This window comes from Pseudophryne corroboree, chromosome 11 (genome assembly GCF_028390025.1).
Source record: "Pseudophryne corroboree isolate aPseCor3 chromosome 11, aPseCor3.hap2, whole genome shotgun sequence".
Lineage (NCBI taxonomy): Eukaryota > Metazoa > Chordata > Amphibia > Anura > Myobatrachidae > Pseudophryne > Pseudophryne corroboree.
In genome coordinates this window covers 26,617,620-26,642,121 of record NC_086454.1, presented here as the reverse complement: position 1 = coordinate 26,642,121, position 24,502 = coordinate 26,617,620, and the positions used below count along the sequence as shown (strand labels likewise).

General features: G+C 50.4%; 1 protein-coding gene across 1 annotated transcript in view; it reads right to left on the bottom strand.

Annotated features, from left to right (window-relative positions):
- The window catches only part of E2F8 (E2F transcription factor 8), a 119,282-nt gene that overhangs the window by 94,754 nt on the left and 26 nt on the right, over nucleotides 1-24,502 (bottom strand). Inside the window, exon 1 of the mRNA XM_063946389.1 lies at nucleotides 24,082-24,502. This exon is cut by the window's right edge and continues 26 nt beyond it. The gene's annotated coding sequence lies outside the window, so the exon portion shown is untranslated. The remainder of the gene's footprint in view (nucleotides 1-24,081) is intronic.

The following is a 24,502-nucleotide window of genomic DNA, read 5'->3' as shown; positions in this document are numbered from 1 at the left end:
TCCACTCCCGGGATGAACACTGCTGACAGTGCTATCACATGATTCTCTGCCCAGCGAAGAATCCTTGCAGCTTCTGCCATTGCACTCCTGCTTCTTGTGCCGCCCTGTCTGTTCACATGGGCGACTGCCGTGATGTTGTCCGACTGGATCAACACCGGTTTTCCCTGAAGCAGAGGTTCTGCCTGGCTTAGAGCATTGTATATTGCTCTTAGTTCCAGAATGTTTATGTGAAGAGACGTTTCCAGGCTCGTCCATACTCCCTGGAAGTTTCTTCCTTGTGTGACTGCTCCCCAGCCTCTCAGGCTGGCGTCCGTGGTCACCAGGATCCAATCCTGTATGCCGAATCTGCGGCCCTCCAATAGATGAGCACTCTGCAACCACCACAGAAGAGATACCCTTGTCCTTGGAGACAGGGTTATCCGCAGGTGCATCTGAAGATGCGACCCTGACCATTTGTTCAACAGATCCCTTTGGAAAATTCTTGCGTGGAATCTGCCGAATGGAATTGCTTCGTAAGAAGCCACCATTTTTCCCAGGACTCTTGTGCATTGATGTACAGACACCTTTCCTGGTTTTAGGAGGTTCCTGACAAGCTCGGATAACTCCTTGGCTTTTTCCTCCGGGAGAAAAACCTTTTTCTGAACCGTGTCCAGAATCATCCCTAGGAACAGCAGACGAGTTGTCGGCATTAACTGGGATTTTGGAATATTCAGAATCCACCCGTGCTGTTTTAGCACTTCCTGAGACAGTGCTAATCCCATCTCTAGCTGTTCTCTGGACCTCGCCCTTATTAGGAGATCGTCCAAGTATGGGATAATTAATACGCCTTTTCTTCGAAGAAGAATCATCATCTCGGCCATTACCTTTGTAAAGATCCGAGGTGCCGTGGACAATCCGAACGGCAGCGTCTGAAACTGATAGTGACAGTTTTGTACAACGAACCTGAGGTACCCCTGGTGTGAGGGGTAAATTGGAACGTGGAGATACGCATCCTTGATGTCCAAGGATACCATAAAGTCCCCCTCTTCCAGGTTCGCTATCACTGCTCTGAGTGACTCCATTTTGAACTTGAACTTCTTTATGTACAGGTTCAAGGACTTCAGATTTAGAATAGGCCTTACCGAGCCATCCGGCTTCGGTACCACAAAAAGAGTGGAATAATACCCCTTCCCTTGTTGCAGAAGAGGTACCTTGACTATCACCTGCTGAGAGTACAGCTTGTGAATGGCTTCCAACACCGTCTCCCTTTCGGAGGGGGACGTTGGTAAAGCAGACTTCAGGAAACGGCGAGGTGGATCTGTCTCTAATTCCAACCTGTATCCCTGAGATATTATCTGCAGGATCCAGGGATCTACTTGCGAGTGAGCCCACTGCGCGCTGTAATTTTTTGAGACGACCCCCCACGGTCCCCGAGTCCGCTTGAGAAGCCCCAGCGTCATGCTGAGGCTTTTGTAGAAGCCGGGGAGGGCTTCTGATCCTGGGAAGGAGCTGCGTGTTGCTGTCTCTTCCCTCGACCTTTGCCTCGTGGCAGATATGAATAGCCCTTTGCTCTCTTATTTTTAAAGGAACGAAAGGGCTGCGGTTGAAAAGTCGGTGCCTTTTTCTGTTGGGGAGTGACTTGAGGTAGAAAGGTGGATTTCCCGGCTGTAGCCGTGGCCACCAAATCTGATAGACCGACTCCAAATAACTCCTCCCCTTTATACGGCAAAACTTCCATATGCCGTTTTGAATCCGCATCGCCTGTCCACTGTCGCGTCCATAAAGCTCTTCTGGCCGAAATGGACATAGCACTTACCCGTGATGCCAGTGTGCATATATCCCTCTGTGCATCACGCATATAAAGAAATGCATCCTTTATTTGTTCTAACGACAGTAAAATATTGTCCCTGTCCAGGGTATCAATATTTTCAATCAGGGATTCTGACCAAACTACCCCCGCACTGCCCATCCAGGCAGTCGCTACAGCTGGTCGTAGTATAACACCTGCATGTGTGTATATACTTTTTTGGATATTTTCCATCCTCCTATCTGATGGATCTTTAAGTGCGGCCGTCTCAGGAGAGGGTAACGCCACTTGTTTAGATAAGCGTGTTAGCGCCTTGTCCACCCTAGGAGGTGTTTCCCAGCGCTCCCTAACCTCTGGCGGGAAAGGGTATAATGCCAATAATTTCTTTGAAATTATCAGCTTTTTATCAGGGGCAACCCACGCTTCATTACACACGTCATTTAGTTCTTCTGATTCAGGAAAAACTATAGGTAGTTTTTTCATACCCCACATAATACCCTGTTTAGTGGTACCTGTAGTATCAGCTAAATGTAACGCCTCCTTCATTGCCAAAATCATATAACGTGTGGCCCTACTGGAAAATACGGTTGATTCGTCACCGTCACCACTGGAGTCATCGCCTGTGTCTGGGTCTGTGTCGACCGACTGAGGCAAAGGGCGTTTCACAGCCCCTGACGGTGTTTGAGTCGCCTGGACAGGCACTAATTGATTGTCCGGCCGTCTCATGTCGTCAAACGACTGCTTTAGCGTGTTGACACTATCCCGTAGTTCCATAAATAAAGGCATCCATTCTGGTGTCGACTCCCTAGGGGGTGACATCCTCATATTTGGCAATTGCTCCGCCTCCACACCAATATCGTCCTCATACATGTCGACACACACGTACCGACACACAGCAGACACACAGGGAATGCTCCTAACGAAGACAGGACCCACTAGCCCTTTGGGGAGACAGAGGGAGAGTTTGCCAGCACACACCAAAAGCGCTATATATATATATATATCAGGGATAGCCTTATAATAAGTGCTCCCTTATAGCTGCTTTGTTATATCAAAATATCGCCATAAATGTGCCCCCCCCTCTCTGTTTTACCCTGTTTCTGTAGTGCAGTGCAGGGGAGAGACTTGGGAGCCGTCCTGACCAGCGGAGCTGTGAGAGGAAATGGCGCCGTGTGCTGAGGAGATAGGCCCCGCCCCTTTTCCGGCGGGCTCGTCTCCCGCTATTTAGAAAAATTAGGCAGGGGTTAAATATCTCCATATAGCCTCTAGGGCTATATGTGAGGTATTTTTAGCCTTTATAGGTACTCATTTGCCTCCCAGGGCGCCCCCCTCCCAGCGCCCTGCACCCTCAGTGACTGCCGTGTGAAGTGTGCTGAGAGGAAAATGGCGCACAGCTGCAGTGCTGTGCGCTACCTTTAGAAGACTGCAGGAGTCTTCAGCCGCCGATTCTGGACCTCTTCTGATTTCAGCATCTGCAAGGGGGCCGGCGGCGTGGCTCCGGTGACCATCCAGGCTGTACCTGTGATCGTCCCTCTGGAGCTTGATGTCCAGTAGCCAAGAAACCAATCCATCCTGCACGCAGGTGAGTTGACTCCTTCTCCCCTCAGTCCCTCGCTGCAGTGATCCTGTTGCCAGCAGGAATCACTGTAAAATAAAAAACCTAGCTAAACTTTCTCTAAGCAGCTCTTTAGGAGAGCCACCTAGATTGCACCCTTCTCGGCCGGGCACAAAAATCTAACTGGAGTCTGGAGGAGGGTCATAGGGGGAGGAGCCAGTGCACACCACCTGATCGGAAAAAGCTTTACTTTTTGTGCCCTGTCTCCTGCGGAGCCGCTATCCCCCATGGTCCTTTCAGGAACCCCAGCATCCACTAGGACGATAGAGAAAATTAAATGCTATTTCTCTTACGTCCTAGAGGATGCTGGGGACTCCAAAAGGACCATGGGGTATAGACGGGATCCGCAGGAGACATGGGCACACTAAAAAGACTTTGACTGGGTGTGAACTGGCTCCTCCCTCTATGCCCCTCCCCCAGACCTCAGTTAGACTTTGTGCCCAGGAGAGACTGGACACACACTAAGGGAGCTCTACTGAGTTTCTCTGGAAAAGACTTTTGTTAGGTTATTTATTTTCAGGTAGACCTGCTGGCTACAGGCTCCCTGCAGCGTGGGAGTGAGGGGAGAGAAGCAGACCTACTTCTTGGGCTCTGCTTCTCGGCTACTGGACACCATTAGCTCCAGAGGGTTCGATCACTTGGTGCGCCTAGCTGCTTGTTCCTGGAGCCGCACCGTCACCCCCCTCACAGAAGCCAGAAGAAAGAAGCCGGGTGAGTATGAGAAGAATAGAAGACATCAGACGGCAAAAGACTTCAGTAACGGCGCAGTGCAGCGGTAGCGCTGCATGCTCCCACACACTTCACCAACGGCACATACAGGGCGCTGGGGGGGGGGGGGGGGGTGGAGCGCCCTGGGCAGTAGTTACTGGGGCCATATTCACTGGCAAGAGGCATATTCATATATAATTCCCCCGGCCAGTATAAAATTTTCAAATTTTAGCCGGACTACAGCGCGCCGGGAAGGGGCGGGGCTTAGCCGCACAGCTCACCAGCGCCATTTTCTTCTCTCCACAGCCGCTGCAGAGACGCTGGCCTGGACCTCCGAGCTCCATTACAAGTAAAAGGGAGCAAAACGGGGAAGGGGGGGGGGGGGGGAGGGGGCACAGACAATTTGGTGCTTTTTTTATTGTTAAGGGCAGCGCTACCAACATATTATCGCTTTGTAGTATATGGGCGCTGGGGTGTGAGCTGGCATACTCCCTTCTGTTTCTTTCTCCAGGCTTCCCTGTGGGTCTGTCCCCTTGATTTGGCCAGTGTGAGTGTGGGTGTGTCGGTACTACGTGTCGGCATGTCTGAGGCTGAGTGTTCCTCCCTGCAGAAAGTTACTGGGGGTGCAGAAAAGGATTTGGGAATGACTCTGTCGGCACAGCAGACTGCTGATTGGGTAAATATGTTGAGTACACTGAATGCAAATGTGGCTTTATTGTCTAAGAGGCTGGATAAATCTGATTCTCAGACACAAGCATGGAGGAAATCCATGGAGGACGCTTTGGCTCAGGTACAGACCCCATCAGGGTCACAAGAACGTTCATTTACCCAGATGGTAGATACAGATACTGACACGGACTCTGATTCCGATGACGATTTCAATGAGGCTACTTTACACCCAAGGGTGTAAGAGTATTCAGTACATGATTGTAGCTATTAAAGATGTTTTACATATCTCTGACGAACCTGCTGTTCCGGACACAAGGGTTTGCTTATTTAAAGGGAAAAGGCCTGAGGTGAAGTTTCCCCCCTCTCATGAAATGAATGCTCTTTGTGAAAAGGCTTGGGAGTCGCCGGACAAGAGGTGGCAGATTCCCAAGATAATTTTTATGGCATATCCTGTCCCCTCTGATGACAGGGAAAAATAAGAGTCATCTCCAAATGTCGACAAGGATCTATCCAGATTGTCCAAGAAGGTGGCGCTTCCGTCCCCTGACACGGCTGCTCTCAAGGATCCGGTGGATCGCAAGCTGGAGACGACTTTGAAGGCCATTTTCGTTAATACTGGTGCATTGCTCAGACCTGCTGTGGCGTCGGTGTGGGTGAGTAGTGCTATTGCTAATTGGGCTGATAATTTGGCTTCTGATATGGATACCCTTGATTAGGATAACATTCTTTTGACTCTTGGTTATATCAAGGACGCTGCAGATTACCTAAAGGATGTGGCGAGGGATGTTGGCCTCTTGGGATTAAGAGCCAATGCCATGGCGGTCTCGGCCAGGAGGGCGCTGTGGATTCATCAATGGAATGCTGATGCAGACTCCAAGAAAAATATGGAAGCTCTCCCTTTTAAAGGTAGTGTCTTGTTTGGTGACGGCCTTGCTGACCTGGTGTCTACCGCTACTACGGGTAAGTCATCTTTTCTTCCTTATGTTCCCACACAACAGAAAAAGGTGCCCCATCAGCAGATGCAGTCCTTTCGGCCTAATAAATACAAAAGAGGTAGGGGTTCGTCCTTCCTCGCTTCAAAGGGTAGAGCAAGGGGAATGAAGTCGCCTGCAGTGTCAGGGACCCAGGACCAAAAGTCCTCCCCCGCCTCTACCAAGTCCACCGCATGACGCTGGGGCTCCCCTGTGGGAGTCCGTGCCGGTGGGGGGCTGTCTCCGATTCTTCAGTCAGGCCTGGTTTCAGTCGGCCCTGGATCCTTGGGTTTTAGACATAGTGTCCCAAGGGTACAAACTGGAGTTTCAGGAGATGCCCCCCGCCGTTTTTTTAAGTCGGCCCTTCCAGTTAGAGTAGTAGTAAATGCTGCGATACAAAAGCTGTGTCAACAGAGGGTCGTTGTGCCGGTTCCCCCATCCCAGCAGGGGGGGGGGGGGGGGGGGGGGTTCTATTCGAGCCTCTTTGTCGCGCCGAAGCCGGACGGCTCGGTCAGACCGATTCTGAACCTAAAATCCCTCAATTCATACTTGAAAACTTTCAAGTTCAAGATGGAATCTCTTCGAGCTGTGATTTCCAGCTTAGAAGGGGGGGGATTTCATGGCGTCAGTCGACATAAAGGATGCCTACTTACACGTCCCGATATATCCTCCTCATCAGGCCTTCCTGAGATTTGCGGTGCAGGATTGTCATTACCAATTTCAGAAGTTGCCGTTTGGGCTTTCCACGGCCCACGAGGGTTTTCACCAAGGTTATGGCAGAAATGATGGTACTCCTTCGCAAGCAAGGGGTCACAATTATCCCGTACTTGGATGATCTCCTGATAAAGGCGAGGTCAAAGGAACAATTGCTAAAGAATGTGGAACTCTCCCTGTCGGTTCTGCGACATCACGGTTGGATTCTAAATTTGCCAAATTCTCAGTTGATTCCGACAACTCGGCTGCCCTTCCTGGGCATGATCCTAGACACGGAACTACAGAGAGTGTTTCTTCCGGAGGACAAAGCTCTGGAAATACAGACCATGGTCAATGAGCTTTTCAGACCGACAAGAGTGTCGATCATCAATGCACTCGAGTGCTAGGGAAGATGGTTGCGGCTTACGAAGCCATTCCGTTTGGCAGGTTTCATGCCCGGGTGTTTCAGTGGGACCTGCTGGACAAATGGTCCGGGTCTCACCTACACATGCACCGGAAAATAAGTAAGTATCTTCCAGGGCCAGGATCTCTCTCCTGTGGTGGCTGCAAGGCTCTCACCTTCTAGATGGACGCCGATTCGGAATCCAGGACTGGGTCCTGCTGACCACAGATGCAAGTCTCCGAGGCTGGGGCGCAGTCACGAAGGGAAGAAGTTTCCAGGGAAAATGGTCAAGCCAGGAATCTTGTCTCCACATAAATGTTCTCGAGTTAAGAGCCATTTACAACGGCCTCCTGCAAGCGAAGAACCTTCTTCAGGGTCTCCCTGTCCTGATCCAGTCGGAACGTAAACCGCCAAGGCGGAACAAGGAGCAGGGCGGCAATGGCGGAAGCCACAAGAATTCTCCGCTGGGCGGAACAGCACGTGAGCGCTCTGTCAGCAGTCTTCCTCCCGGGAGTGGACAACTGGGAAGCGGACTTCCTCAGCAGACACGATCTCCATCCAGGAGAGTGGGCTCTTCATCAAGAGGTATTTGCAGAGGTGACAAGGCGTTGGGGAATTCCTCTGATAGACATGATGGCGTCTCGCCTCAACAAGAAACTTCCGAAGTATTGTTCCAGGTCAAGGGACCCCCAAGCCTGTGCGGTGGACGCCCTGGTAACTCCGTGGGTGTTTCAGTCGGTGTATGTTTTCCCTCCGCTTCCTCTCATTCCAAAGGTGTTGAGGATCATAAGACGAACAAGGGTTCAGGTAATACTCGTCCCCCGAGATTGGCCACGGAGGGCCTGGTATCCGGATCTTCAGGAATTACTAGTGGAAGATCCCTGGCCGCTTCCTCTAAGAGAGGACCTGTTACTGCAGGGGCCCTGCGTGTTTCTGGACTTACCGCAGCTGCGTTTGACGGCGTGGAAGTTGAATGCCAAATCTTAGCTCGGAAGGGTATTCCTGGGGAGGTCATCCCCACTCTCCTTAAGGCTAGGAAGGAGGTCACGGCGAAACATTATCACCATATTTGGAGAAAGTATGTGTCGTGGTGTGAAACCAAAAGCAGCTCCTCCGGAGGAGTTTCACTTTGGTCGTTTCCTCCATTTTTTGCAGGCAGGCGTGGATGCAGGCCTGAAATTGGGTTCCATCAAAGTACAGATTTCGGCTTGATCTATTTTCTTTCAAAAGGAATTGGCCGTCCTTCCTGAGGTTCAGACTTCCGTGTAGGCAGAGCTGCATATCCATCCTCCATTTGGCGCCGTGGGATCTTGAAGTGGTGTTGCAGTTTCTTATGTCTCACTGGTTTGAACCTTTGCGTAAGGTTGAGTTAAAGTTTCTCACTTGGAAAGTGGTCATGCTTTTGGCGTCTGCCAGACGAGTGTCCGAGTTGGCGGCTTTGTCTCACAAGAGCCCATATTTGATTTTTCATGTGGATAGAGCGGAATTGAGGACTCGTCAACAATTTCTGCCGAAGGTGGTTTCTTCGTTTCACATAAATCAGCTTATTGTGGTACCTGTGGCTACGGATGCTGTGGCAGTCCCAAAATATCTTGATGTTGTAAGGCAGTGATTTTCAACCTTATTCAATTCGCGGCACACCAAACATGATTTGAAAATTGCCAGGTCGCACCATCAGTACCGCGCAAAAAAAACAACAACAACAACAACAACAACACACACACACACAGGGATATAAAACAAACAGATATTGGCCCTAAGGGGGAAAAATACAAATGCACTGGCCCCCACAGTAATTCCACACATTGCCCCCCCCATAGTAACGCCTCCACACATTGCCCCCATAGTAATGCCAACACACATTGCCCCATAGTAATGCCACCAGACATTGCCCCCATAGGAATGCCACCACACATTGCCCGCATAGGAATGCCACACTAACCTGTGACTGTTAAATCTTTCACTGTCAGTGGTGGGAGCAGTGAGGAGCGCCGAGAACGAATGGAGGCAGCAGCACAAATCAGCAGTGGGCGGGCACTACAGGCGGGAACGCGATGTGGTGTTTGCGTGACCTGTGAGTCACGGCTCATCAGCATAGGTCGCAGGCTGGGCTGCAGAAGTTCCCAGCGCTGGCCGATCTTCTTAGTAATGACTGCGGCAGTCAGGCAGCGCAGCAGCGGCATCTCTGGCGGCTGTGCGGCACACTTGAGAACCGCTGGCGGCACACTAGTGTGCCGCAGCACAGCGGTTGGGAATCACTGTTGTAAGGGCTTTGAAAATTTATGTCGCCAGAACGGCTCGTTAGGAAAAATAAGAATTTACTTACCGATAATTCTATTTCTCGGAGTCCGTAGTGGATGCTGGGGTTCCTGAAAGGACCATGGGGAATAGCGGCTCCGCAGGAGACAGGGCACAAAAGTAAAGCTTTCCGATCAGGTGGTGTGCACTGGCTCCTCCCCCTATGACCCTCCTCCAAGCCAGTTAGGTACTGTGCCCGGACGAGCGTACACAATAAGGGAGGAATTTTGAATCCCGGGTAAGACTCATACCAGCCACACCAATCACACCGTACAACTTGTGATCTAAACCCAGTTAACAGTATGATAACAGCGGAGCCTCTGAAAAGATGGCTCACAACAATAATAACCCGATTTTTGTAACTATGTACAAGTATTGCAGATAATCCGCACTTGGGATGGGCGCCCAGCATCCACTACGGACTCCGAGAAATAGAATTATCGGTAAGTAAATTCTTATTTTCTCTATCGTCCTAGTGGATGCTGGGGTTCCTGAAAGGACCATGGGGATTATACCAAAGCTCCCAAACGGGCGGGAGAGTGCGGATGACTCTGCAGCACCGAATGAGAGAACTCCAGGTCCTCCTTAGCCAGGGTATCAAATTTGTAGAATTCAGCAAACGTGTTTGCCCCTGACCAAGTAGCTGCTCGGCAAAGTTGTAAAGCCGAGACCCCTCGGGCAGCCGCCCAAGATGAGCCCACCTTCCTTGTGGAATGGGCATTTACATATTTTGGCTGTGGCAGGCCTGCCACAGAATGTGCAAGCTGAATTGTATTACACATCCAACTAGCAATAGTCTGCTTAGAAGCAAGAGCACCCAGTTTGTTGGGTGCATACAGGATAACAGCAAGTCAGTTTTCCTGACTCCAGCCGTCCTGGAACATATTTTCAGGGCCCTGACAACATCTAGCAACTTGGAGTCCTCCAAGTCCCTAGTAGGTGCAAGGCACCACAATAAGCTGGTTCAGGTGAAACACTGACACCACCTTAGGGAGAGAACTGGGGACGAGTCCGCAGCTCTGCCCTGTCCGAATGGACAAACAGATATGGGCTTTTTTGAGAAAAAAACCACCAATTTGACACTCGCCTGGTCCAGGCCAGGGCCAAGAGCATGGTCACTTTTCATGTGAGATGCTTCAAATCCACAGATTTGACTGGTTTTAAACCAATGTGATTTGAGGAATCCCAGAACTACGTTGAGATCCCACAGTGCCACTGGAGGCACAAAAGGGGGTTGTATATGCAATACTCCCTTGACAAACTTCTGGACTTCAGGAACTGAAGCCAATTCTTTCTGGAAGAAAATCGACAGGGCCGAAATTTGAACCTTAATGGACCCCAATTTGAGGCCCATAGACACTCCTGTTTGCAGGAAATGCAGGAAACGACAGAGTTGAAATTTCTTTGTGGGGCCTTCCTGGCCTCACACCACGCAACATATTTTCGCCACATGTGGTGATAATGTTGTGCGGTCACCTCCTTTCTGGCTTTGACCAGGGTAGGAATGACCTCTTCCGGAATGCCTTTTTCCCTTAGGATCCGGCTTTCCACCGCCATGCCGACAAACGCAGCTGCGGTAAGTCTTGGAACAGACATGGTACTTGCTGAAGCAAGTCCCTTCTTAGCGGCAGAGGCCATAAGACCTCTGTAAGCATCTCTTGAAGTTCCGGGTACCAAGTCCTTTTTGGCCAATCCGGAGCCATGAGTATAGTTCTTACTCCTCTACGTCTTATAATTCTCAGCACCTTAGGTATGAGAAGCAGAGGAGGGAACACATACACCGACTGGTACACCCACGGTGTTACCAGAACGTCCACAGCTATTGCCTGAGGGTCTCTTGACCTGGCGCAATACCTGTCCCGTTTTTTGTTCAGACGGGACGCCATCATGTCCACCTTTGGTATTTCCCAACGGTTTACAATCATGTGGAAAAAACTTCCCGATGAAGTTTCCACTCTCCCGGGTGGAGGTCGTGCCTGCTGAGGAAGTCTGCTTCCCAGTTTCCATTCCCGGGATGAAACACTGCTGACAGTGCTATCACATGATTTTCCGCCCAGCGAAAAGTCCTTGCAGTTTTTGCCATTGCCCTCCTGCTTCTTGTGTCGCCCTGTCTGTTTACGTGGGCGACTGCCGTGATGTTTTTCCCACTGGATCAATACCGGCTGACCTTGAAGCAGAGGTCTTGCTAAGCTTAGAGCATTATAAATTTACCCTTAGCTCCAGTATATTTATGTGGAGAAAAGTCTCCAGACTTGATCACACTCCCTGGAAATTTTTTCCTTGTGTGACTGCTCCCCAGCCTCTCGGGCTGGGCTCCGTGGTCACCAGCATCCAATCCTGAATGCCGAATCTGCGGCCCTCTAGAAGATGAGCACTCTATAACCACCACAGGAGAGACACCCTTGTCCTTGGATATAGGGTTATCCGCTGATGCATCTGAAGATGCGATCCGGACCATTTGTCCAGCAGATCCCACTGAAAAGTTCTTGCGTGAAATCTGCCGAATGGAATTGCTTCGTAGGAAGCCACCATTTTTACCAGGACCCTTGTGCAATGATGCACTGTTTTTAGGAGGTTCCTGACTAGCTCGGATAACTCCCTGGCTTTCTCTTCCGGGAGAAACACCTTTTTCTGGACTGTGTCCAGAATCATCCCTAGGCACAGCAGACGTGTCGTCGGGATCAGCTGCGATTTTGGAATATTTAGAATCCACCCGTGCTGTTGTAGCAGTATCCGAGATAGTGCTACTCCGACCTCCAACTGTTCCCTGGACTATGCCCTTATCAGGAGATCGTCCAAGTAAGGGATAATTAAGACGCCTTTTCTTCGAAGAAGAATCATCATTTCGGCCATTACCTTGGTAAAGACCCGGGGTGCCGTGGACAATCCAAACGGCAGCGTCTGAAACTGATAGTGACAGTTCTGCACCACGAACCTGAGGTACCCTTAGTGAGAAGGGCAAATTTGGGACATAGAGGTAAGCATCCCTGATGTCCCGGGACACTATATAGTCCCCTTCTTCCTGGTTCGTTATCACTGCTCTGAGTGACTCCATCTTGATTTGAACCTTTGTAAGTGTTCAAAAAATTTTTTAGAATAAGTCTCACCTAGCCTTCTGGCTTCAGTACCACAATATAGTGTGGAATAATACCCCTTTTCTTGTAGTAGGAGGGGTAATTTAATTATCACCTGCTGGGAATACAGCTTGTGAATTTTTTCCCATACTGCCTCCTTGTCGGAGGGAGACCTTGGTAAAGCAGACTTCAGGAGCCTGCGAAGGGGAAACGTCTCGACATTCCAATCTGTACCCCCCCCTGGGATACTACTTGTAGGATCCAGGGGTCCTGTACGGTCTCAGCGCCATGCTGAGAACTTGTCAGAAGCGGTGGAACGCTTCTGTTCCTGGGAATGGGCTGCCTGCTGCAGTCTTCTTCCCTTTCCTCTATCCCTGGGCAGATATGATCTTATAGGGACGAAAGGACTGAGGCTGAAAAGACGGTGTCTTTTTCTGCAGAGATGTGACTTAGGGTAAAAACGGCGGATTTTCCAGCAGTTGCCGTGGCCACCAGGTCCGATGGACCGACCCCAAATAACTCCTCTTCCTTTATACGGCAATACACCTTTGTGCCGTTTGGAATCTGCATCACCTGACCACTGTCGTGTCCATAACATCTTCTGGCAGATATGGACATCGCATTTACTCTTGATGCCAGAGTGCAAATATCCCTCTGTGCATCTCGCATATATAGAAATGCATCCTTTAAATGCTCTATAGTCAATAAAATACTGTCCCTGTCAAGGGTATCAATATTTTTAGTCAGGGAATCCGACCAAGCCACCTCAGCTCTGCACATCCAGGCTGAGGCGATCGCTGGTCGCAGTATAACACCAGTATGTGTGTATATACTTTTTATGATATTTTCCAGCCTCCTGTCAGCTGGTCCTTGAGGACGGCCCTATCTATAGACGGTACCGCCACTTGTTTTGATAAGCGTGTGAGCGCCTTATCCACCCTAAGGGGTGTTTCCCAACGCGCCCTAACTTCTGGCGGGAAAGGGTATACCGCCCATAATTTTCTATCGGGGGGAACCCACGCATCATCACACACTTTATTTAATTTATCTGATTCAGGAAAAACTACGGTAGTTTTTTCACATCCCACATAATACCCTCTTTTGTGGTACTTGTAGTATCAGAAATATGAAACACCTCCTTCATTGCCTTTAAAGTGTGGCCCTAATAAGGAATACGTTTGTTTATTCACCGTCGACACTGGTTTCAGTGTCCCTGTCTGTGTCTGTGTCGACCGACTAAAGTAAACGGGCGTTTTAAAACCCCTGACGGTGTTTTTGAGACGTCTGGACCGGTACTAATTGTTTGTCGGCCGTCTCATGTCGTCAACCGACCTTGCAGCGTGTTGACATTATCACGTAATTCCCTAAATAAGCCATCCATTCCGGTGTCGACTCCCTAGAGAGTGACATCACCATTACAGGCAATTGCTCCGCCTCCTCACCAACATCGTCCTCATACATGTCGACACACACGTACCGACACACAGCACACACACAGGGAATGCTCTGATAGAGGACAGGACCCACTAGCCCTTTGGAGAGACAGAGGGAGAGTTTACCAGCACACACCAAAAACGCTATAATTATATAGGGACAACCTTATATAAGTGTTTTCCCTTATAGCATCTTTTTTATATATTTCTAACGCCAAATTAGTGCCCCCCCTCTCTGTTTTAACCCTGTTTCTGTAGTGCAGTGCAGGGGAGAGCCTGGGAGCCTTCCCTCCAGCCTTTCTGTGAGGGAAAATGGCGCTGTGTGCTGAGGAGATAGGCCCCGCCCCTTTTTTGGCGGCCTCGTCTCCCGCTCTTAACGGATTCTGGCAGGGGTTAAATATCTCCATATAGCCTCCGGAGGCTATATGTGAGGTATTTTTAGCCAAAATAGGTATTCATTTTGCCTCCCAGGGCGCCCCCCTCCCAGCGCCCTGCACCCTCAGTGACTGCCGTGTGAAGTGTGCTGAGAGGAAAATGGCGCACAGCTGCAGTGCTGTGCGCTACCTTTAGATGACTGAGGAGTCTTCTGCCGCCGATTCTGGACCTCTTCTTACTTCAGCATCTGCAAGGGGGCCGGCGGCAAGGCTCCGGTGACCATCCAGGCTGTACCTGTGATCGTCCCTCTGGAGCTGGTGTCCAGTAGCCAAGAAGCCAATCCATCCTGCACGCAGGTGAGTTCACTTCTTCTCCCCTAAGTCCCTCGTTGCAGTGATCCTGTTGCCAGCAGGACTCACTGTAAAATAAAAAACCTAAGCTAAACTTTTCTAAGCAGCTCTTTAGGAGAGCCACCTAGATTGCACCCTTCTCGGCCGGGCACAAAAATCTAACTGGCTTGGAGGAGGGTCATAGGGGGAGGAGCCAGTGCACACCACCTGATCGGAAAGCTTTACTTTTGTGCCCTGTCTCCTGCGGAGCCGCTATTCCCCATGGTCCTTTCAGGAACCCCAGCATCCACTAGGACGATAGAGAAACAGAGGCTCTGTTTGTCCTGTATGCTTCAAACAAGATTGGAAATCCTGCTTCTAAGCAGACTATTGCACGTTGGATTTGTAATACGATTCAGCACGCTCATTCTTCGGCTGGGTTGCCGAAGTCGGTAAAGGCCCATTCTACCAGGAAGGTGGGCTCATCTTGGGCGGCTGCCCGAGGGGTCTTGGCACTTCAACTTTGCCGAGCAGCTACATGGTCGGGTTCAAACACTTTTGCTAAGTTCTACAAGTTTGATACCCTGGCTGATGAGGACCTCATGTTTGCTCAATCGTTGCTGCAGAGTCGTCCGCATTCTCCCGCCCGGTCTGGAGCTTTGGTATAGAGTAGACCCCATGGTCCTTTTGGAGTCCCCAGCATCCTCTAGGACGTAAGAGAAAATAGGATTTTAATACCTAGCGGTAAATCCTTTTCTCCTAGTCCGTAGAGGATGCTGGGCGCCCATCCGTGGTGGACAGTTCCTTGCAGTTGTATTGATACTGGTTATGTTCGGTTACACGAGTTTGTGTATCGGTTATATTCAGCTTGTTGCTTTTGTTTGTTCATACCGTTATCTGGTTTCCTGCTGACCCAGTTGTACGGTGTGTTTATGGTGTGGGCTGGTATGTTTCTTGCCCTTAGTTTAACAAAAATCCTTTCCTCGAAATGTCTGTCTCTCCTGGGCACAGTTCCTATAACTGAGGCCTGGGGGAGGGGCATAGAGGGAGGAGCAAGTTCACACCCAGTTAAAGTCTTTTTAGTGTGCCCATGTCTCCTGCGGATCCCGTCTATACCCCATGGTCCTTTTGGAGTCCCCAGCATCCTCTACAGACTAGGAGAATACCGGTAGGTATTAAAATCCTATTTTTTGAAAAAGTATGGGAAAATCCAGGAGGAAAAAATTACAGATCCCTAGGCGGGTTCTGGTTGCTTTCTTGTTCCCTGAGGATAGAAAAAAAAAAATGGGAAAACCCACCCATAGTGGAAGCGTCTGTATCCAGACTCTCAAAAAAGGTGGTTTTACCTGTCCCAGGATCTACCGCCTTAAAGGAATCAGCTGATCGCAAGATTGATACTACGCTCAAATCCATATACACGGCTTCAGGGGCGATACTACGTCCCACTATTGCCTGTGCGTGGATTTCCAAAGCTATAGTAAAGTGGTCAGGCACGTTACTTGAGGATTTGGATACGTTAGATAAGAGTGACATTGAATTGTCTCTCCGTAACATTCAGGATTCTGCAGGTTTGATGGTGGAATCCATGAAGGACCTGGGTTCCATGGCTGCAGGAATTTCTTCCATGTCAGTCTCGGCTCGTCGAGGACTGTGGCTGCGCCAGTGGTCTGCCGACGCAGAATCCAGGAGAGGTGTGGAGACCCTACCCTAGACAGGTCAGGCTCTCTTTGGAGAAGCATTGGATGCGTGGATCTCCACGGCTACAGCGGGTAAGTCCCCTTTTCTTCCCTCAGCAGCTCCTGCTGCGAAGAAACCTTTTTCTTTACCTGCATCTCAGTCCTTTCAGGTTTCTAAACCAAGAAAGACCAAACCGGCCAACACCTTCTTTAGAGGGGGCCGACCAAAATCCAAGAAACCTGCTGCGGCAGGTTCCCAAGAACAGAAGCCTGCTTCAGGTGCCCCAAAGTCCTCCGCATGACGGTGGACATCGCAGCCTGGAGGTAGGGCCGAGACTCAGACCTTTCCGTCACGTCTGGGTGTCGTCCGGCCTGGACCCCTGGGTACTAGATATTGCGTCCCAGGGGTACCGGCTGGAATTTCAAGATCTCCCTCCTCATCGGGCTTGACAGCTTTGCCGGTAGACAGGGCTACCATACAGGGAGCCATCCAGAAGTTGGTGGAGGCACAGGTCATTGTACCAGTCCCTCCACAAATGCAGAACACAGGTTACTACTCGAACCTTTTTGTGGTAACGAAACAGGATGGTTCAGTCAGGACCATTCTGAACTTAAAATCACTAAACCCCTTTCTGAGGGAGTTCAAGTTCAAAATGGAGTCTCTGAGGGCAGTGATATCAGGTCTGGAGGATGGGGAATTCCTGGATATCAGGGATGCGTACATCCACATTCTGATTTGGCTGCCGCATCAAGTTTATCTCCGATTCGCTCCATTGGACTGTCATTTTCAGTTCCAAGTCCTACCATTTGGCCTCTCCACAGCACCAAGGTGATGGCGGAAATGATGGTTCTTCTCCGTAGACAGGGAGTGAACATAAATCCGTATCTGGATGATCTGCTGGTAATGGGATCGTCCAAGGTGAAGCTGTTTCAGTCAATAACTCTCACAACCCAGCTTCTCAAGGAACATGGTTGGATACTGAATATCCCAAAATCACATTTGGAACCAACCAGGAGGTTGTCCTTTCTGGGAATGATCCTCGACATGGAAGTGCAGAGGGTGTTCCCTCCAGAGGAAAAAGCGTTGGTGATACAATCAATGGTCCGGGATGTCCTGAAGCCAGTCCGGGTGTCGGTTCATCAGTGCATTCGCCTTCTGGGGAAGATGGTGGCCTATTACGAGGCTCTGCAGTATGGTAGGTTTCACGCTCGGTCCTTCCAACTGGGTCTCCTGGACAAGTGGTCAGGATCCCATCTACACATGCACCAGAGAATACGTCTGTCGCCAAAGGCCAGGATTTCACTCCTCTGGTGGCTGCAATTACCTCACCTTCTGGAGGGCCGCAGGTTTGGGATTCAGGACTGGATCCTTCTAACCACGGATGCAAGTCTCCGGAGTTGGGGCGCAGTCACTCAAGGGGAAACCTTCCAATGAAGGTGGTCAAGTCTGGAAGCCGGCATGCCGATAAACATTCTGGAACTAAGAGCCGTATACAACGGTCTTACCAAAGCAGCCCATCTTCTGAGAAATCGGGCCGTTCAAGTACAGTCGGACAACGTAACAGTGTCTTACATAAACCGACAAGGCAGAACGAAGAGCAGAGCAGCAATGTCAGAGGTAACAAGAATCATCCTCTGGGCAGAAAACATGCGTTGGCGCTGTCAGCAATCTTCATTCTGGGAGTAGACAACTGGGAAGCGGACTTCCTCAGCAGACATGATCTCCATCCAGGGGAGTGGGGTCTCCATCCGGAGGTGTTCAAGGAGGTGACCGATCTTTGGGGCGTACCCCAAATTGACATGATGGCCTCTCGTCTCAACAAGAAGCTTCAGTGGTATTGTTCCAGGTCGAGGGACCCGCAAGCAGTGGCGGTGAACGCCCTAGTGACTCCGTGGGTGTTCCAGTTGGTGTACGTATTTCCTCTACTTCCACTCATTCCAAGCGTTCTCAAACGCATAAAGAGAACAGGAGTTCAGGCAATCTTCATTGCCCCGGACTGGCCAAAAAGTGCTTGGTACGCAGACCTTCTGAATCTTATGCAAGAAGAGCCGAAGCCTCTTCCTCTTTGGGAGGACCTGCTGCAACAGGGGCCGTTCGCCTATCAAGACATACCACGGCTACGTTTGACGGAACGGAGATTGAACGCCAGCTCGGAAGGGCATTCCGAACAATGTTATTCCTACCCTGATACAGGCTAGGAAAGGAGTAACATCTAAACATGTGGAAAAAATGCGTCTTGGTGCGAGTCCAAGATGTTTCCTACGGTGGAGTTTCAACTGGGATGTTTCCTCTTCTTCGTGCAAGCAGGAGTGGATATGGGCCTGAGGTTGGGATCTGTGAAGGTCCAGATTTCGGCCCTATCCATTTTTTTTAAGAAACAATTGGCTGCCTTCTACAGGAGGTAGAGGTCAAATTTCTTATATGGAAGGCGTTCACGTTCTTGGCCTTAGCTTCTGCTAGACGTGTGTCCGAACTGGGGGCTATCCTGTAAAAGCCCTTACTTGATCTTCCACAAAGATAGAGCTGAGGTCCGGACACGTCAGCAGTTTCTTCCGAAGGTTGTGTCGGCATTTCATATCAACCAACCTATTGTGGTGCCAGCGACTACTGACTCCTCAATGACATCAGAGTCCTTGGATGTTGTAAGGGCTCTGAAGATATGTGTGAAGAGAATTTCTCGTCACAGAAAATCGGACTGTTTGTCCTATATGATCCCAAGAAAATTGGGTGTCCTGCTTCTAAGCAGACAATCTCTCGCTGGATCAGGTTCACTATCCAGCACGCTTATTCTACGGCAGGACTGCCGTGTCCAAAATCTGTTAAGGCCCACTCTACTCGTAAGGTGGGAACTTTCTGGGCGGCTGCCCGGGGTGTCTCGGCAGTGCAACTTTGCCGAGCTGCAACTTGGTCTGGGTCGAACACGTTTGCAAAGTTTTACAAGTTCGATACTTTGGCCTCTGATGATCTGAAGTTCAGCCAATCAGTTCTTCAGGAGCCTCCGCACTTTCCCTCCCGTTCTGGGAGCTTTGGTACATCCCCATGGTACTGATATGGACCCCAGCATCCTCTAGGATGTAAGACCGATATACACACAGCACCGTATCACTGTGCCCCCCCCCGTACACCGATATACACAGAGCACCCTATCACTGTGCCCCCCCTGTACACCGATATACACACAGCACCGTATCACTGTGACCCCCCTGTACACCGATATACACAGCACCGTATCACTGTGCCCCCCCTGTACACCGATATACACACAGCACCGTATCACTGTGCCCCCCCTGTACACCGATATACACACAGCACCGTATCATTGTGACCCCCCTGTACACCGATATACACACAGCACCGTATCACTGGGCCCCCCTGTACACCGATATACACACAGTACCGTATCACTGTGCCCCCCCTGTACACCGATATACACACAGCACCGTATCATTGTGCCCCCCCTGTACACTGATACATGGCACTGTATCACTGAGCCCCCTGTACACTGATATACACACAGCACTGTATCACTGAGCCACCCTGTATGCGGCTACACACAAACACGGCACTGTATAACTGAGACCCCATACACTGATATACACAGCACTGTATCACTGAGCCCCCCCATACACTGATATACACACAGCACTGTATCACCGAGCCCCCATACACTGATTATATACACACAGCACTATCACCGAGCCCCCATACACTGATATACACACAGCACTGTATCACCGAGCCCCCATACACTGATATACACACACAGCACTGTATCACCGAGCCCCCATACACTGATATACACACACAGCACTGTATCACCGAGCCCCCATACACTGATATACACACACACACAGCACTGTATCACCGAGCCCCCATACACTGATATACACACACAGCACTGTATCACCGAGCCCCCATACACTGATATACACACACAGCACTGTATCACCGAGCCCCCATACACTGATATACACACACAGCACTGTATCACCGAGCCCCCATACACTGATATACACACACAGCACTGTATCACCGAGCCCCCATACACTGATATACACACAGCACTGTATCACCGAGCCCCCATACACTGATATACACACACAGCACTGTATCACCGAGCCCCCATACACTGATATACACACACAGCACTGTATCACCGAGCCCCCATACACTGATATACACACACAGCACTGTATCACCGAGCCCCCATACACTGATATACACACACAGCACTGTATCACCGAGCCCCCATACACTGATATACACACACAGCACTGTATCACCGAGCCCCCATACACTGATATACACACACAGCACTGTATCACCGAGCCCCCATACACTGATATACACACACAGCACTGTATCACCGAGCCCCCATACACTGATATACACACACAGCACTGTATCACCGAGCCCCCATACACTGATATACCCACACAGCACTGTATCACCGAGCCCCCATACACTGATATACCCACACAGCACTGTATCACCGAGCCCCCATACACTGATATACACACACAGCACTGTATCACCGAGCCCCCATACACTGATATACACACACAGCACTGTATCACCGAGCCCCCATACACTGATATACACACACAGCACTGTATCACCGAGCCCCCATACACTGATATACACACACAGCACTGTATCACCGAGCCCCCATACACTGATATACCCACACAGCACTGTATCACCGAGCCCCCATACACTGATATACCCACACAGCACTGTATCACCGAGCCCCCATACACTGATATACCCACACAGCACTGTATCACCGAGCCCCCATACACTGATATACCCACACAGCACTGTATCACCGAGCCCCCATACACTGATATACCCACACAGCACTGTATCACCGAGCCCCCATACACTGATATACCCACACAGCACTGTATCACCGAGCCCCCATACACTGATATACCCACACAGCACTGTATCACCGAGCCCCCATACACTGATATACCCACACAGCACTGTATCACCGAGCCCCCATACACTGATATACCCACACAGCACTGTATCACCGAGCCCCCATACACTGATATACCCACACAGCACTGTATCACCGAGCCCCCATACACTGATATACCCACACAGCACTGTATCACCGAGCCCCCATACACTGATATACCCACACAGCACTGTATCACCGAGCCCCCATACACTGATATACCCACACAGCACTGTATCACCGAGCCCCCATACACTGATATACCCACACAGCACTGTATCACCGAGCCCCCATACACTGATATACCCACACAGCACTGTATCACCGAGCCCCCATACACTGATATACCCACACAGCACTGTATCACCGAGCCCCCATACACTGATATATCCACACAGCACTGTATCACCGAGCCCCCATACACTGATATATCCACACAGCACTGTATCACCGAGCCCCCATACACTGATATATCCACACAGCACTGTATCACCGAGCCCCCATACACTGATATATCCACACAGCACTGTATCACCGAGCCCCCATACACTGATATATCCACACAGCACTGTATCACCGAGCCCCCATACACTGATATATCCACACAGCACTGTATCACCGAGCCCCCATACACTGATATACCCACACAGCACTGTATCACCGAGCCCCCATACACTGATATACCCACACAGCACTGTATCACCGAGCCCCCATACACTGATATACCCACACAGCACTGTATCACTGAGCCCCCATACACTGATATACCCACACAGCACTGTATCACTGAGCCCCCATACACTGATATACCCACACAGCACTGTATCACTGAGCCCCCATACACTGATATACCCACACAGCACTGTATCACTGAGCCCCCATACACTGATATACCCACACAGCACTGTATCACTGAGCCCCCATACACTGATATACCCACACAGCACTGTATCACTGAGCCCCCATACACTGATATACCCACACAGCACTGTATCACTGAGCCCCCATACACTGATATACCCACACAGCACTGTATCACTGAGCCCCCATACACTGATATACCCACACAGCACTGTATCACTGAGCCCCCATACACTGATATACCCACACAGCACTGTATCACTGAGCCCCCATACACTGATATACCCACACAGCACTGTATCACTGAGCCCCCATACACTGATATACCCACACAGCACTGTATCACTGAGCCCCCATACACTGATATACCCACACAGCACTGTATCACTGAGCCCCCATACACTGATATACCCACACAGCACTGTATCACTGAGCCCCCATACACTGATATACCCACACAGCACTGTATCACTGAGCCCCCATACACTGATATACCCACACAGCACTGTATCACTGAGCCCCCATACACTGATATACCCACACAGCACTGTATCACTGAGCCCCCATACACTGATATACCCACACAGCACTGTATCACTGAGCCCCCATACACTGATATACCCACACAGCACTGTATCACTGAGCCCCCATACACTGATATACCCACACAGCACTGTATCACTGAGCCCCCATACACTGATATACCCACACAGCACTGTATCACTGAGCCCCCATACACTGATATACCCACACAGCACTGTATCACTGAGCCCCCATACACTGATATACCCACACAGCACTGTATCACTGAGCCCCCATACACTGATATACCCACACAGCACTGTATCACTGAGCCCCCATACACTGATATACCCACACAGCACTGTATCACTGAGCCCCCATACACTGATATACCCACACAGCACTGTATCACTGAGCCCCCATACACTGATATACCCACACAGCACTGTATCACTGAGCCCCCATACACTGATATACCCACACAGCACTGTATCACTGAGCCCCCATACACTGATATACCCACACAGCACTGTATCACTGAGCCCCCATACACTGATATACCCACACAGCACTGTATCACTGAGCCCCCATACACTGATATACCCACACAGCACTGTATCACTGAGCCCCCATACACTGATATACCCACACAGCACTGTATCACTGAGCCCCCATACACTGATATACCCACACAGCACTGTATCACTGAGCCCCCATACACTGATATACCCACACAGCACTGTATCACTGAGCCCCCATACACTGATATACCCACACAGCACTGTATCACTGAGCCCCCATACACTGATATACCCACACAGCACTGTATCACTGAGCCCCCATACACTGATATACCCACACAGCACTGTATCACTGAGCCCCCATACACTGATATACCCACACAGCACTGTATCACTGAGCCCCCATACACTGATATACCCACACAGCACTGTATCACTGAGCCCCCATACACTGATATACCCACACAGCACTGTATCACTGAGCCCCCATACACTGATATACCCACACAGCACTGTATCACTGAGCCCCCATACACTGATATACCCACACAGCACTGTATCACTGAGCCCCCATACACTGATATACCCACACAGCACTGTATCACTGAGCCCCCATACACTGATATACACACACAGCACTGTATCACTGAGCCCCCATACACTGATATACACACACAGCACTGTATCACTGAGCCCCCATACACTGATATACACACACAGCACTGTATCACTGAGCCCCCATACACTGATATACACACACAGCACTGTATCACTGAGCCCCCATACACTGATATACACACACAGCACTGTATCACTGAGCCCCCATACACTGATATACACACACAGCACTGTATCACTGAGCCCCCATACACTGATACACACACAGCACTGTATCACTGAGCCCCCATACACTGATATACACACACAGCACTGTATCACTGAGCCCCCATACACTGATATACACACAGCACTGTATCACTGAGCCCCCATACACTGATATACACACACAGCACTGTATCACTGAGCCCCCATACACTGATATACACACACAGCACTGTATCACTGAGCCCCCATACACTGATATACACACACAGCACTGTATCACTGAGCCCCCATACACTGATATATACACAGAGGACATATATATATATAGGTGACGCCTCTGGCAGGCGGCTCTCACCTCTCTTCCCGGAGACTCCTATACGGTGCGCGGAATCCCAGCTGCCGGGGACATCAGGCGGCCGTTTGCTCCGGTGGTGTGGGATCTTTCTGGGTGACCCGCGGGTGAAGGAGATATCTGGGAGGTCGGGAGGTGCAGGAATCTCTGAGGGTGACCCGCGGGTGTAGGATATATCTGGGAGGCCGGGCGGTGTAGGGATCTGAGGGTCACCCGCGGGTGTAAGATATATCTGGGAGGCCGGGCGGTGTAGGGATCTGAGGGTGACCCGCGGGTGTAGGATATATCTGGGAGGCCGGGCGGTGTAGGGATCTGAGGGTGACCCGCGGGTGTAGGATATATCTGGGAGGCCGGGCGGTGTAGGGATCTGAGGGTGACCCGCGGGTGTAAGGATTGCCGGGAGTTGCTCTCTCGGGCGCCAAAC